Raw genomic sequence first — 15,640 nt, 5'->3', positions numbered from 1 at the left:
AGGCCCAGCTAAAACTGATAACTTGGTATGAATGTAGAATTCCTTCTACCCACTCTTTGTAGTGGGCACAAATAAATGCACTCAGATACAATACAAGGATTTTACCCACACAGCTGTAATACTCAGACACAAGACAAGGAATTTGCTGACAGATTGTGGCCTTGCATAACAATTATCTATAGTCCATTTCTTCTAGAGAGAGATTACAATACTGACACTTGGAAGTACTATACAGTAAACAGCTGTGTTTGATATCTAAATGAGTTAAACAAGTGTAACCTCACCAAATAAACCTGAAAAAATGAAAATCACAAAACTCCCTGTACAACAGAAGGCTGCATTACTCAAACCTACTTCTCCCAAATACAGCTAACTAGTGAACTACAGCTCTCGTGTTGCAAATACCAGTGAATATGCTGAGTACACAAAAAGGGATTTCTGGAAGGTCATGTCATAGCCATAGCACAGGATGCCAGCCACAGTGCACAGAATTCCCATGCGACTAACAAATTACTGTTATGCTGTGTGCATCTCACTACACATATGTGTGTGTGTGTGTGTGTGTGTGTGTGTGTGTGTGTGTTTGTCTCTCCCTGCATACTGTGTGTGAGAAATTGATTGGAGGAGAGAGAATGATGAGTAACAATGAACAAAACAGGTTGGGTGCAGCCATAAACATCTGCTGTATCCACAAACTTGTAACTGCTCAACCCCATATACTTTCACATTCAAAATAAAAATATAATCATCTCCCCAAATATTGCCACCACACATTAAATGAATGAATGAAAACCCCATTTTCAAAATTTGACTATTACTTTAATAAGCAACATTTAAACAAGCTATGCTTTTATCCGTGCAGTAAAAAGCAGCTTAGAGAGTTTAAACATTTTTTTGGCTTTCTTATGTAATACTTCTTTAAATATACTTAGGAAGAGAATAGATTAGAGCAGAATCTGCTTAACTGCACCTTGAAGCTGAACAAAACATTTACTGGTAGCAAACAATGGTGATTAATACTCAGTGCACTTCTGGACATCTAGACAGACAGCTGCTCCAAAAAGGCTTTATGATGGGAAGGGAACATCCCACAGTATCCTTAATGTCTTTTGCCTTTACTCTGTATTAAAGACTGTAGTGGAGTGGCTTAATCAGGTCTATTTTATTCATATGGCATCCCCTGCATGTCCTACTGTACAACTATGTGATACTTAGCATTTTCTCTAAAGTGATCCAGGGTTAGCTGGGGTTATCGACTTGTTTTAACTTTGAAGGACATTTGAGGTCCAACCTCACCAGTGAGAACATGACAAGAGGGAGGGGTGTAGCTCTCTCCCATATTGGCGAGTACTAGGTCCAGTACATTTCAGCCTCTGGAGGGTGTGCATATTATCTGGTCAAAGGTATTTATGTTAAAGTTTAGGAATCATCATGCCTCTAAATAGGAGGCAGTGTATGTTTCCTAGTCTATACAGGGGAAGTTAAAGTCTCCCATGAATGAGGTTTAATGGCATCTCCAGTAGGCCAAGGTATGAGCTATGGAATTCTAGGGACATGTGATGACCTGGTGTGGGACAATCTATGGTGATTCTCATATGGATAAATTCCAGGGTATCATCCTGTTTAACAGAGTTATGCTTGTTCCTAATGTAGACTGAGAATCTTCCACCTTTTGTCCCCGTCTGTGTAGCTGATGGTCTAAAGGTATAGAAGTCACTGAAGCCTTGTACTGCTAGAGTACCTTCTGTGGGTTTAAATCATGTCTCATTAAAGGCACAGATGGTGACATTCTCCAGAGTGAGGAGAGCTTGTAGGGTATGTAGTTTCTTGTTTATGCTCCTAGCATTGAGCAGTAACACCATTAGGTTTCTTTGTTTTGTTTTTTTTTTGCTACGTCAGTAGGCTTGTCAATTTGCCATGGTCTATAAAAGGCTCTAAGATAAAGTTTTAGCCAATATTGGAAAGTCTAGGGGAGACAGGTGCAGACCATCCTTTGCAAAACAACATAGTTTGCTAATCATGGGTTACTATGCTGAGAAATATTGAATCCTTCTGTAAAGACACCAGAAACTAAGCCAATCATTGAAGTCAATCATCTTTTATTCGTACTGTGGCATCATCCTTGATGAAGGTTGAATGTTGCTCAATGCAATGCACATTTCTTCCTGACAAACATTCAAAGAGATCAACAATGTCTCTCTTCATACAGTCTAAGGAAGTATGTCTCAGGTCATTAAAGCCCATATGGACTATGGTAGAATCACAATGGTACATGTGGTGTAGAGACTTGAGTGCATGTGTGACTTGGCAGATCCTGGCTTCAGATACACAACCAGCCGTTATGTTCTCCTTGTTCAGTCTGGTGAGTGGTGAATCTGTGTGAAATACAGTGGATTCCCCTATGACAAGAGCCCTATGTAATGTGTTGGCTTGCCTTATGGGCTTTGCTCTTGGGGCTTCACTGAGTGTAGCAGTATGTGCGGTGTTACTTTTGTTGAGTGCTTTAGAGATTGCTGAGGATAGATGTTGCTGTTTATAGGCTTATGAGGTCTTTCAGGTTTGGGAAGATTACTTTTTACTGCCTCAGCATAGGTTGGTCTGTGTGTGTGTGTGTGTGTGTGTGTGTGTGTGTGTGTGTGTGTGTGTGTGTGTGTGTGTGTGTGTGCGTGCATGGTGGAGTCTCTCTGTAGTGGCTGTACTGTGCATGTGTGTGTGCATATGTGTTCTTGACGACCTTGTTTATATGCAACATTTTTGCCTCCGCTGAAATTATGCATTTGCATCTCTTGCACACTGTTAGTTTCTTTAAGGATTAAACAAACTCTACAGCAGAAGAAAGAAACTGTTGTAAAAAAATAGTAAAATCCCACGACTGGAGGAACTCCCTGGTTAGCCTCAGTAAGAAGCTGAGATCCCTCAAACTCCTCCAAAGCTAGTTATGAAAACAAAATCGCCACTAATTCTAAAGACAACCACAAAGCATTCTATAGCTATGTCAAGAATGTCAATGGCAACACACAGATCTGTTCTGACACTAACACAATGACACAATGACACTAAATATGCAGAAACAAATGATATTGCCAACATCCTGGCAGATAGGTTCAATGCTAACTTTACCCCCCTCTTGCTCCCTAAAGGGCCCATCTTTATACCCTAAGAATGCAAAGTTTCTGTAATCATGGCTGCACAGGTAAAAACCTCACTCTCCAAAGCCAAGAACACAGCATTCATGAGACCTGACAACATCCCAGGCTGCCTTCTACATGAACTACATAATGAACTGGCACCGCACCTAAGTACCATGTTCAATCATAATCTCACCTCAGGCTGTGTGCCCATTGAATGGTACACCGTGACGGTTATCCACTCCACAAAGGGTGGGGCCACAACAGACCCCGGGAACTACCGCCCCATTAACCTGACGAGCCTGGTCTGCAAGGCCATGGATTGTATCATCATGGAACTCAAACAAAGACATTGGAAATATACAAACTCTAGACCCCACACAGTTTGCGTCTGTAAAAGGCAGATCTTGTCTCCTAAACCTGATAGACTTCTTTGAAGCAGTCACCAAAGCCATAGATGAGGGTAAGGTGGTTCACATAGCCTATCTAGATCTCGCCAATGCGTTCGACACCATCCCCCACTCGAATTATAGATAAACTCACTAAACTAGGTATAAATCCCTATGTCACAAGATGGGTTGCCAACTGGCTTACTGACAGAACCCACACTGAAAGTAGCAGACTCCAAATCAGACTTCAGACCAGTGACAAATGGAGTACCACAGGGTTCAGTCCTGGGTCCTCTCCTGTTTATCTACTTCTCTGAAGCACAGGCTAACACAGAAGGTCTTTTGGCTAACTAAATTCGCAGATGACTGCAAACTAGGAGCCATAATTGAAACTCCTACCAATGTGGATATCCTACAAAAGGGCCACACTGAGACAGAAGCCTGGTGTCAAAAGCCATGGTCTCAAGCTCAATGCCATAAAGTGCATCGTCATCCCCTTTGGTAAAAACTCTGAACCTATGAACTACCATATAGGTGGTAGTCTACTTAACACCAAAAGTGTGATAAGAGACCTTGGGACACAGGTGGACAGTAGTCTCTCCTTTGATAATCACATTGCCATAGTGGCCAGGAAATCCTTCTATGTGGCACACCTCATCACAAAAGGTTTCTCATACAGAAAAAAAGAGGTCATTGTTCCCCTCTACTCATCACTCATTAGGCCCATTATAGAGTACAACACCCCTTTTGGTATGTACCTCAAGACGTCTACAGCAACTGGAAAGGCTGCAAAAATACCTAACAAAGAGGATTACTGGCCTCAAACAGATGTCTTACACAGACGGAAAACTCCAGCTTTACTCCATCACATATTGCTCTGCCTAACATACAAAGCTATGTCAAACCCAGAGCTGTTGAACATGCTCCACTTAAAGAAATCCCAATCCCTCTGAGCTACACACTCTAGGGACCTAAACCTTGTCACCACAATAAACAGAACATGCTGGAGGGATAGATTCCTGTCCCAGAGACTTCCCATACTCTGGAACATACTACCTATCTATATCAAACAGAGGTCCTCATTAGCACTCTTCAAGAAAAATCCTGATGATTGGATGGGTAATAGGAAATTCACCCCGGGGATCACTTTTGTGGTTCTGCTTGACAGGGGCACAGGAAAATAATTTTCTTGGGTGGCGAAAGCCAGGGAACCTTTTTGGCTAGGCTTGTATAGGCCCTAGGGCCAATAGCCTAGTACCTACCTATGAACCTTAATGGCAGTCTATGAACATGAGACAACTGTTACATTGTCTCAAAGTTCATATCTATCAACCTGGCTATGGAGACATTTGGAAACTACATATCCGTGTTGTCAGGACATGTATTTGGGTGGACTACTGTAGGTCATAGACTGGGTTATACAGAGGTCTCCTTGGGTAATCTTTGATGTTTGGAACTAGACTAAGCTAGATTGTGCTAAGATTTGATAGCAGTACTGTTTAATATGCAAATTATCTGCTCTTACCTCATCTCTGTGCAATGACTGTTTTAGCCACACTAAGTTAAAGGTTTCAGTTCTGAGGAAAGTTTTATAGATAAAATTTACTTTCTGGCTGTTTCTGTTTGTACATGGCACTGCTAACCTCTTGATTTATTAACACCAAGAAAAATGGCTTGTGAGTGTAATGCAACAGCAAACAACAAACTATCCTAATAAGGCAATTTCAAGTACTAGGGACTTTTAGAATAATTTAAAGGTAAAACCAACAAATAAAACAAAAATACAACAGTTAACTAAAGTGCAAAACAATAAAAAAATATCGTATCTGGCAAGGATCAAACAGTACTAACTCAGGAACCCCCTGCGTGTGGAGAGGGCAGCAAGCAGATGGGAACTTTGGGAAAATGAGCAGGAGACGATTTGTAGTAAGGGAAGTACAATACTGGTTTGCTGGGCTGGCACTTAGTATTATGGATATATTGAAAATAATGGGTAGAAAAGTACTTAAGCAGTTTGAACAACAAACAGTAGCAATGAAAAAGATGGAAGGATTTTGGAAATCAGATTACCATAAGGGGTAGAAGCCAAAGACACAGCATTTTAAAACCACAACACCAGAAGGGCATGAGGGTTGGGGAAATAATTCAAACTTGATCTATCTTCCTATATTAGAATTTCAGAAACTTTTAGCTTAATGGCTCAGTCGGGGGTCAGGCAGACACAAAGAACAGGGGAAAAACAGTAGCAAGGTAAACAGAAAGGCACTGGAATGCAACTTTATAGGTTCACAGCAGTTTACTAGGCTAATAGCCCTATGGCCTTTACAAGCCAAGGCATGTAAAAAACCTGAGTATCCTTATTGACCATAGATGGTTATCATTAGCAGAGCGATTTTGTGATTAGCACCTACTACCCCTGCCCATGATGGACACAGGTGAAATCCCGGGGTGAATTTACGGTCAGATATCCAGTTGTCAAGGTTGCACTTGAATAGGGTAATGGAAGCGCTCATGCTTCAATTTGCTTATTCCAAAGAAGTGTCAATCGCTGACAGAAGTATCTTTCTCTCCGGCATGTTCTGTTTGCCAACGGCTAGGTATATACAGCTATAAAAAAGTACTGAAGCACAAATCCTGAAGCAGAATTCACAATACTTCCACTACTGCAATCCTATCACATGCTAAGGAACCAGCCTATGCAGAAATTTACCAGTAACACTGTAATACTTGACTAAATGTCACTCAGATCTGGTAGTAGATCACAGTCCAACCACAACTGTGAAAGAAGCTACAAGACTGATTGAGGTTCCAGACTGGGTTCAAAATACAAAGAGCTACCTTTTATATGTAATTCTACTTACTGAAACAGAAGCGCAGTATAATGCAAACCCGATGCTAAAATCTTGCAGTAATACACGATCTTCACACAACTGCAAATGAAGCTACAAGTCTAAGGTCCCAGAACAAACTAAAAAAATGCAAACAGATACCTTTTTTGGCTAAGCCATGAACAAAAAGCAGAGAAGTTCAAAAAAGTATCACCACGCAGGTCACTATAAGTACAACTTGAAATATTTAAGCAGAATTTAAATAAAAGCTTTTTTCCTTCCCTTTGGATGAAAAGCTTGCATCTCACACCTCTCAAAGCCTTGAAGAGAAGACCCTGCATGAATGTCTTCTTCTCTTTCGGCTGTTCCTGTTAGGGGTCGCCACAGTGGATCATCTGTTTCTGTTTCTTCCTGTCCTCTGCATATTGCGCTGTCACACCAACCACCTGCATGTCCTCTCTCACCATATCCATAAACCTTATCTTATTCCTTCCTCTCTTCCTCTTACCTGGCAGTTTCATCCTTAGCATCCTTCTCCCAATATACCCAGCATCCCTCCTCAGCACATGTCCAAACCAATGCAATCTTGCCTATCTGACTGTCTCCAAACCGTCCAACCTGAGTTGACCCTCTAATATACTGATTTCTAAACCTGTTCACCCTTGTCACACCCAGTGCTAATCTTAACATCTTTAACTCTGCCACTTCCAGCTCTGATTTCCTGCCTTTTTGTCAACGCCACCGTCTCCAACCCATACAACATAGCTGGTCTCACTGCCCTCTTGCAGACCTTCCCTTACTGGTACCAGTCCGTCACAAATCACTCCTGACACTCTTCTCCACCCATTCCACCCTGCCTGTACTCTTTTCTTCACCTCTCTTCCACACTCACCATTACTCTGAACTGTTGATCCCAAGTAATTAAACTCATCCACCTTCGCCAAATATACTCCCTGCATCCTCACCATTCCTCTATCCTCCCTCTCATTCACACACAGATATTCTGTCTTAGTCCTGCTGACCTTCATTCCTCTCCTCTCTAGAGCACATCTCCCACCTCTCCAGGGTCTCCCTCAACATGGTCTCTACTCTTACTACACATCACAATGTCAACTGCAATCATCATAGTCCATGGGGCCTCCTGTCTGATCTCGTCTGTCAACCTGTCCATCACCATTGCAAACGAGAGAGGGTTCAGAGTTGATCCGTGATGTAATCACACCTGCACCTTAAACACATCTGTCACTCCCACTGCAGACTTCACCACTGTCACATTACCCTCATACATATCCTGTACCACTCTTAACATACTTCTATGAGGAAGTCAGGAGTGGCAGAGAATACCACAACTCCTCTCTAGGCACCCTATCATATGCTTTCTTTAAGTCCACAAAGACACAATGCAACTCCTTCTGACCTTCTCTATATTTCTCCATCAACACTCTCAGAGCAAACATTGCATCTGTACTGCTCTTTACTGGCATGAAACCATACTGCTGATCACTAATCATCACCTTCCTTCTTAACCTAGCTTCCACTACTCTTTCCCATAACTTTAAGCTGTGACTGATCATTTTTAACCCTCTGTAGTTACTACAGCTCTGCACATCACCCTTACTCTTAAAAATAGGTACCAAAACAATGTTTCTCCACTCCTCAGGCATCCTCTGACTTTTGAAGATTTCATTAAACAATCTGGTTAAAAATTCCACTGCCATTTCTCCCAAGCACCTCCATGCTTCCACAGTTATGTCATCTGGACCAACAGCCTTTCCATTCTTCATCCTCTTCATAGCTATCCTTACTTCCGCCTTGTTAATCCACTGCCCTTCATGATTCACTATCCGCCCATCATCCAACCTTCTCTCCCTCTCATTCTCTTCATTCATCAGCCCCTCAGAGTACTCTTTCCATCTTCTCAACACACTCTCCTTGCTAGTGAGTACATTTCCCTCATCACCCTTACCTGCTGCACATCTTTCCCAGCTGGTCCCTCTGTCTAGCCTGGTCCTTTTCTCCCTCTTTAGTGTCCAACCTTTTATACAACTCTTCATATGCCTTAGCCTTTTCCACCTCTTTCTTTACCATGCACCTCATCTCCTTATACTCCTGTCTACTTTCATCATCTCTCTGACAATCCCACTTCTTTGCCAGCCTCTTCCTCTGTATACTGTCCTGTACCTCTTCCTCTGTATACTCTCCTGTACTTCCTCATTCCACCACCAGGTCTCCTCGTCTTCCTCCTTCCTCTCCCCAGATGTCACACCAAGCACCTTTCTAGCAGCCTCCCTTACCATCTCTGCTGTAGTTACCCAGCTATTTGATAACTCTTCACTGCCCCCCCGTGCCTGTTTTAACTCTTTCCTGAACTCCACCTCACAATCACCCTTTTTCAGCTTCTACCATTTGATCCTTGGCACTGCTCTCGCACTTGTCCTCCTCTTCTTGATCACAGTCATCCTACAAACCACCATCCAATGCTGCCTAACTACACTTTCCCTTGTCACCACTTTCATCTCCAATCTCCTTCAGACTGGCCCTCCTGCATAGGATATAACCCACCTGTGTGCATCTTCCTCCACTCTTGTAAGTCACCCTATGCTTCTCCCTCTTAAAATACGTACTCACCACAGCCATGTCTATCCTTTTCACAAAATCCACTACCATCTGACCTTCTGCATTCCTCTCCTTAACACCACATCTGCCCATCACTTCCTCATCCCCTCTGTTCCCTTCACCAACATGCCCACTGAAATCCGCTCCAATTACCAGTCTCTCACCCTTGGGTACACTCACCACCACTTCATCCAACTCGCTCCAAAATTTTTCTTTTTCATCCATAGCACACCCAATTTGTGGAGCACATGCATTAACGACATTCATCATTACACCATCAATTTCCAGCTTCATAAACGACACTCTTTTCACCTCCAAAACACTCTTGGCATACTGTTCCTTCAGGATAAACCTTACCCCATTTCTCCTCCCCATTCACACCATGATAGAAAAATTTGAACCTACCTCCTATACACCTGGCCTTACTCCCCTCTTCCATCTGGTCTCTTGCACACACAATATATCAATCTTCCTTCTCTCCATCATATCAGCTAGCTCTCTCCCTATACCAGTCATACTGCCAACATTCAACGTTCCTACCCTCACTACTACACTCCTAACCTTCCTCCTCTCTTTCTGCTATGCCTTCCCCCTCTTCTTCTCCTTTGGCCAGCAGTAGCCCAATTTCTGCCAGCACCCTGTTGGCGGTCATTGTTAACCCGGGCCTGACCAGTCTGGTATGGAAATCTGTATTGCTGTCCGCATAAGTTATTTGGCAGAGGTTTTACACCGGATGCCCTTCCTGACGTAACCCTCCCCATTTATCCAGGCTTGGGACCGGCATGAAGAAAAGCACTGGCTTGTGCATCCCAGACCCTGTGTGGATGTAGCTGTGTTAAATATAACAGACTTGATAGAGAGTGATCCAGTCAAAACCAATTACTGGAGCTCAAACCCTGTGGTTACAATTTCAGAAATTTAGCTTAGTGTCATGATGGTGTGATGCCAGTATTCACATTACTACCACGGGCAGGGTTAGTGCCAAAAATGAAAGAAACTTTCATTGTCAGGATGTTAGTGAGAGCATAAAAATCACACTCCTGACTGCTTGGATGACAGCCTCCATTCACTCGCATGCACACACCTGGAATAACTTACTGTCTGAATAAAGGAAGGCTCGATGGCCTGTAGGCAAGGGGACAAAAAAAACGGTATCTTAATTACAAGCGAAAATTATTAAGCTGTGGTAAGAACTGCATTTTAGATGCCCAGACCTGAATATAGACAGGCGAGTCAGTTCTTAAAGCATAGGTTAATAAATTTATAGGTGATTCCAAGACTAATAGAGCAAGAGTCTTTACAAGCCTAGCCATAATACCCAGAATACGACAGTACTGTATCTTAATTCCATTTATATGGGATAGAGTAGTATCAAGGTAGTGGGCCATTGGGTGTTGGAGCCCTGAGTCATTTTACAGACTGCCTCTGTCCATAAGGGACATGGGCAGTACCCAGAGTGAATTTATGGTTCCCCATCCATTCATCCAAACTCCGTTTAAAGACAGTAATGGAGGAACTTTGTTTTACGAAGATGAGAAGTTTACTCCACAGAGAAGGTAGCCTTTGGGATGATACTCTGTCTCTCCAGCAAGTTCTATTAGAGTCACAGATAAAGTTCAGATCCATGGAACATGCGACCTTGTCTAATTTTTCTTGTGAATATGTAACATTTTCATCAGGGATGAATCAGAGAATGCCTTGTAGGTTAAGCATGAATCACCTCTCAATAAACAGTATTAGATGAAGCACAGGGATAGGGCCTTTAATCAATCCACATAAGACATATCTTATGCTCTGTATTTTTTTTTTACTGAGAAACCTCTAGGACCACTCTAATTAGAGCAAGTGCCTGGTTAGGTGCATGCAGAAGGGAGCACTGTATTCGATTAAAGGCCTGACAAGTGCCGAACACAATGGTACTAGGACTTCCTTTCACCTTGATGTCATGCATTTACTTATAAGTTGAGGCACACAGAAGGGTTTCCTTACTACCATGGCTACCTGGTGGTCAAAGTTTAGGTTACTACTATCCATCTGTGTTCCTCACCACTGGGTCTACTTTTAGGGTGTGCTGTCAATATTATAATTTGCAGAAATATCTGATTTACTTGAGCTATGATTTCACATTTTTAGCATGTAGCCTCAGGCCATGATTTTGACACCAGTCACTTGTCATTTTTAGGCCTGTTTGTAGGATGTCAACATAATTTAGGGATTCAATGATTGCTCCCAGCTTATAGTTATCAGTAAACTTGGTGAGCCAGAGGTCACCAACATTGGCCTTTATTCAGAGACGTATATACCAAACAGGAGGGGCCCCAACACTGAGCCCTTTGGAACCTTGCTTGTAATGGGTTTTTCATCATAAATGGAGTCACCTGTATAGACATGTGTCCCGTCAGATTGGTATCGACCTGATGATGTAAGGGTTTGCAGTAATTTTATCTATGATCCCTGAGAATGGGGGATTTGTGGTGAAGGCTTTGGCCAGGTCCAGATAAGCGGTATGTACCATGGTGCCATCATCCATGGCTCCAGTGACTTTCTCAAAGAAGTCCACCAGGTTGAGCAGGTAATACTTCCCTTTGACAAAGCCAAATTGGGTCTGTTCCAGTGTTTGGAGTTTTCCTGTGTCATTATTGATCCAGTCCATAATTCTCTCCATGCACTTGCAGATAAGACTAGTTACGCTTATGGATCTGTAGTTCCTTGGGTCAGATGATTGGCCCCCCTTGTGCAGAGGGATGACTGTTGCAGTTCTCCATTCCTCTGGGACACATCCTGTCTGGAGGCTGTGGTTAAAGTGAGTTTCTAGTGATCCTTACAGATCCTGTTTTAATCAATTTAAGAAGCACCCTGGAATGTTGTTGGGACCCATGGAGGCTGTGTGTTTGGCTTTAGTGAGTGCAGTAAGGACCTGTTCCCTTGTAATGGCACAACAGTCTTTACACATTGTTCAGGATTTCCCCTGAGGTTACAAACATAATTAAAAAAAAAAAGTCTTATGCTTATCTTTCACCTAGGAGGCTAACATTGCCTCATAGTTTACTTTGGCTCTCCAACTTGTTTGTTTAGATTGGGGATTTTCTTTTTGCATTGTTTTATATGTTCCTTCTTGGCTTTGGAGAGGATTTTTTTTTCCATTTGTTGAACAGGCTATTTATGCTAGGGATCCACAAGGGTGTATTTTTTGACAGTAATCACAGATTTGACACAGACATCTGCTGCCTTGTCTATGCAGCTATGAATGTGGTTGAACAATGCTTTTGTGTAAAACACAGAGTAGGCCTCAGTGTACTCTGAGTTCGGAGGGCCTTGGCAGTTTAATAAGCTGCCACTTTATTTAAAGTAACTGGCCTTAGCAAAGTCTTAAAAGGTTTGGCATTTAATGGGGGTTCTAGGCTAGTTTTAATATTAAAGGAAACCACTTTATGGTTGGATCTTATGAGGGAGGAGTTAATGCATGGCAGGGAGCAGTACCTCCCCATCCCCATGTCCATGAGTACCATGTCTAGAATATTTGTAACCTCTAGCTGAGGAGTTGCTCCAGGGTGTTTGCATTGACGAAGTCCAAAAACCTCTGATCAAGTGAGTTATGGGTTGCATAAGTCTCCCAGTTTATGCAGGGATAGTTGAAGTCACCCACATGTATTGCATTAGGCTGAATGTTAAGAGATTCCAGTAGGTTTAGGTGACTTCCAGACTCATATTAGGGGATGTGTGGCTAGCAATTATATGATAGGGGATCACACCTATGGTTAGTTGGAAATGGAGCAGCTCAAGTGAGTCACGTTGTTGGACTGGTCTAGCAGTGTACTTGTCCTTTATGAACAAAGACACCTCCTCCCTTTGTTTTAAACTGAGCTAAGGCAGACTGAAATATATGAAAGGCACTGTAACCTTTGATAGCTAGGATGCTCTCCAATGTTCTGAACCATGTTTCTATGACTGCACATATGTGTGCATTCTCTAAGGTGAGGACTGCTTCGAGGGAGTGCAGTTTCTTTTTTTTGTTTAAACTCCTAGCATTCAGCAGCAGTACCTTTAGGTGGCTATGAGTGATTTTTGTTGTGTTGGAGGGTTTAACAACTTGGCATGGCCTAAAAAAGGCACTATGGGATAGATAAAGTTTTCACCTGTATCCAGAAGCCAAGTCGTGACACATGCAAACCATCATTGGCAAAGCATCATGGTTTGTTGATAGTATCTCCCCAGGCTGAAAGATATTGGCTCCTATTGTTGGGACACCAGAAACTAAGCCGAGTGAAGTCAATCACTTTTTTTTTTTGCTGGTACTGTGGCATCATCACTGCTGAAGATAGTATGCTACTCAAGACTATATTCACACCTACCTGGGACACATATTCAGAGAGCCCCATCATGTCTCTCTTCATATAGTCCAATGTGGTTCATCTTACATTGTTTATACTCACATGGACTATGACCATGTCATACTGGTACTTGTAGGTAAAAGACCTAAGTGCATGCATGATCTGGTGGATCTTGGCTCGAGACAGACAGTTCACCTTGATCTTTGCCTTGGTTAACTTGGCAAGGGGAACATCAGTATGTCTTGCATTGAAATCCCCAATAGCTAGAATTTTTTGGTTGTGTTGCCTTATGGGCTTGAAAGTGGGGCAACTATGATTTTCAGCGTTGTATGAGGTCTTGGGAGGTTTGGGTAGATTATATGCCAATACCTCTGCATATGTGTGTCTGTTTCTTTGTTCCTTAGTGTTGGTGGTGAGTGTTTTGGTTTTAATGCTGACAAACTGGTTTGCATTTTTCATGTGTGTATGTGAGAGCTTTCCCTCCAGTGACATTGTGCATCTACAGCTCTCACACTACGTTTGTCTGTCCTAAAATTAAATGCTTGTCAGTGAACACGAGACACTTACTACTCTGCCTCAGCATGCCCATATCCACCAGGTCAGAAACACAGATGACAGAGAAGTGTAATAGATGGGAAGGAGTAGGGGAGAGTCACTTTGTGAGTGTGTTTAGTAGCATACTACAAGATGACCCGCAGTGGTGCTGCCTTCTGCGCAAGCTAGCAGCTATGAATGATGGGAGACTATGGAAAGCATTTCCTATAGCAGATTTTAAACTAGAGGACTTTGTGTATATATACAAGGCAAGGGTATGCGCAAATACAAGGCTTTTATGCAAACATCTCAGGTTAACAATCCATTTCACAGCTGAAAGACATGTACAGCTATACTTAATGGCAGCCACAGAGTTTACAAAATTATTGCTATAAAAAGATTGGTCAAAAACTCTTCAGCTATTGCTCCTATTAAAGGCTGATCTCTGCAAAGAGAAGTACTGCTGACCAAATATGTGATACTCTTCTTTATTTCTCATATTAAAGTTAAATACACAAGTAAAATTATACTCCCCAGGAGATATTAAAATTTGCTTCCACCTGTGTATATAACATGTACAGTATTTCCTTTCTTAAGGCTAAAGCTGTAGAACTACCTTAAATGAAACATGAAATTGGTGCAAAGTAGACTTGCCCCTATAAATTGTGAGTTTCTCAAAAATGCATAAAAATATTCATGTCACGTTTACTAAATTGTGCTATATTTTGTAAATTACAGATGCATCATCTCACCATCATAAAATATTGTGATTTCAGCAAATTAGCATTCATAACCATAATACACCTCAGGCTGTATAAAAGTATGTTATTGAGCTGTTGTGACACACACACACACACACACACACACACACACACACACACACACACACAGCTTAGAAATCACAATGGGATGATGGAAACGATTTTAAAAAATCATTACAAAATTAAACATTATTTAAGGTTATTACAATGACTTAAAAGTGTTCAGTAATGCTTCTATGTGGGCACTATTAAATTAAAATAAAAACAAAATAAAAATGCTTATTGGACAAAACTTAATATTAACTAGATGTTTTTCTGTTTTATTTTGTTCTCCATTTTTGATTTAATTGATCAATTGCTTGACGAATTTATGGTATGTGGGCTCTTCAAGGACCTTTTTCAGGCATGGCTCAGACAAAATGGCAGTATATTTGAATTGCAGATCAAATTAAAATCAGGCAACCCATAGGTACTTGAGCACAGCAATGAAAAGCGAGTGCGAACATTGTCATTCCAAATTTGAAAAATTGTATGGGTGTGGTTTTTGAGCACATTTATAGATGTTTACAAAGAAACTGTTACAGTAAGTGGTAATTTGTTTAATACCAGTAATTATATACTATACGTTTAGAACATATTTAGATGGGATCAATTTGCAAAGAAAACAGCAAAATTCCTTGTGAAAGATCATTTACCTTTCAGTCATTGTACAGTTAAAATGTTATAGCTTTGTATAATTCATACATTTGACAGTCGGGGTAAACATTGATACTGCAATAGAACAACTCCTTTCCTACCCCCTAGAATTCTTATTTACCCTCGTTATCCTACCCAATCTAATTCTACTATGCCCTCCCTCTCCTCTTCATTCACAACTTCCTTACTGGCTTACAAACCCCATTCTCCTCCTTTTAGCATTATCTTCTATTTTCCTTCTGTAAATATGTACAGAATGTACAGTTATTGATTACCCAATGTTTGTTTGTTGTCACTTTTGTTAACTACAATGTAACTAATAACTGATTATTACTTTTTGCAACCTGGGATGAACAT

General features: G+C 41.5%; 1 protein-coding gene across 1 annotated transcript in view; it reads right to left on the bottom strand.

The window, feature by feature from the left end:
- LOC122788744 (myoferlin-like) overlaps nucleotides 1-15,640 on the bottom strand; it is a gene marked incomplete at its 5' end in the record, with an annotated part of 518,429 nt that overhangs the window by 467,370 nt on the left and 35,419 nt on the right.

The sequence above is a fragment of the Protopterus annectens genome, chromosome 14.part0, assembly GCF_019279795.1.
Source record: "Protopterus annectens isolate FY-2018-M chromosome 14.part0, PAN1.0, whole genome shotgun sequence".
NCBI lineage: Eukaryota > Metazoa > Chordata > Ceratodontiformes > Protopteridae > Protopterus > Protopterus annectens.
This window is presented reverse-complemented; position numbering and strand designations above follow the sequence as displayed.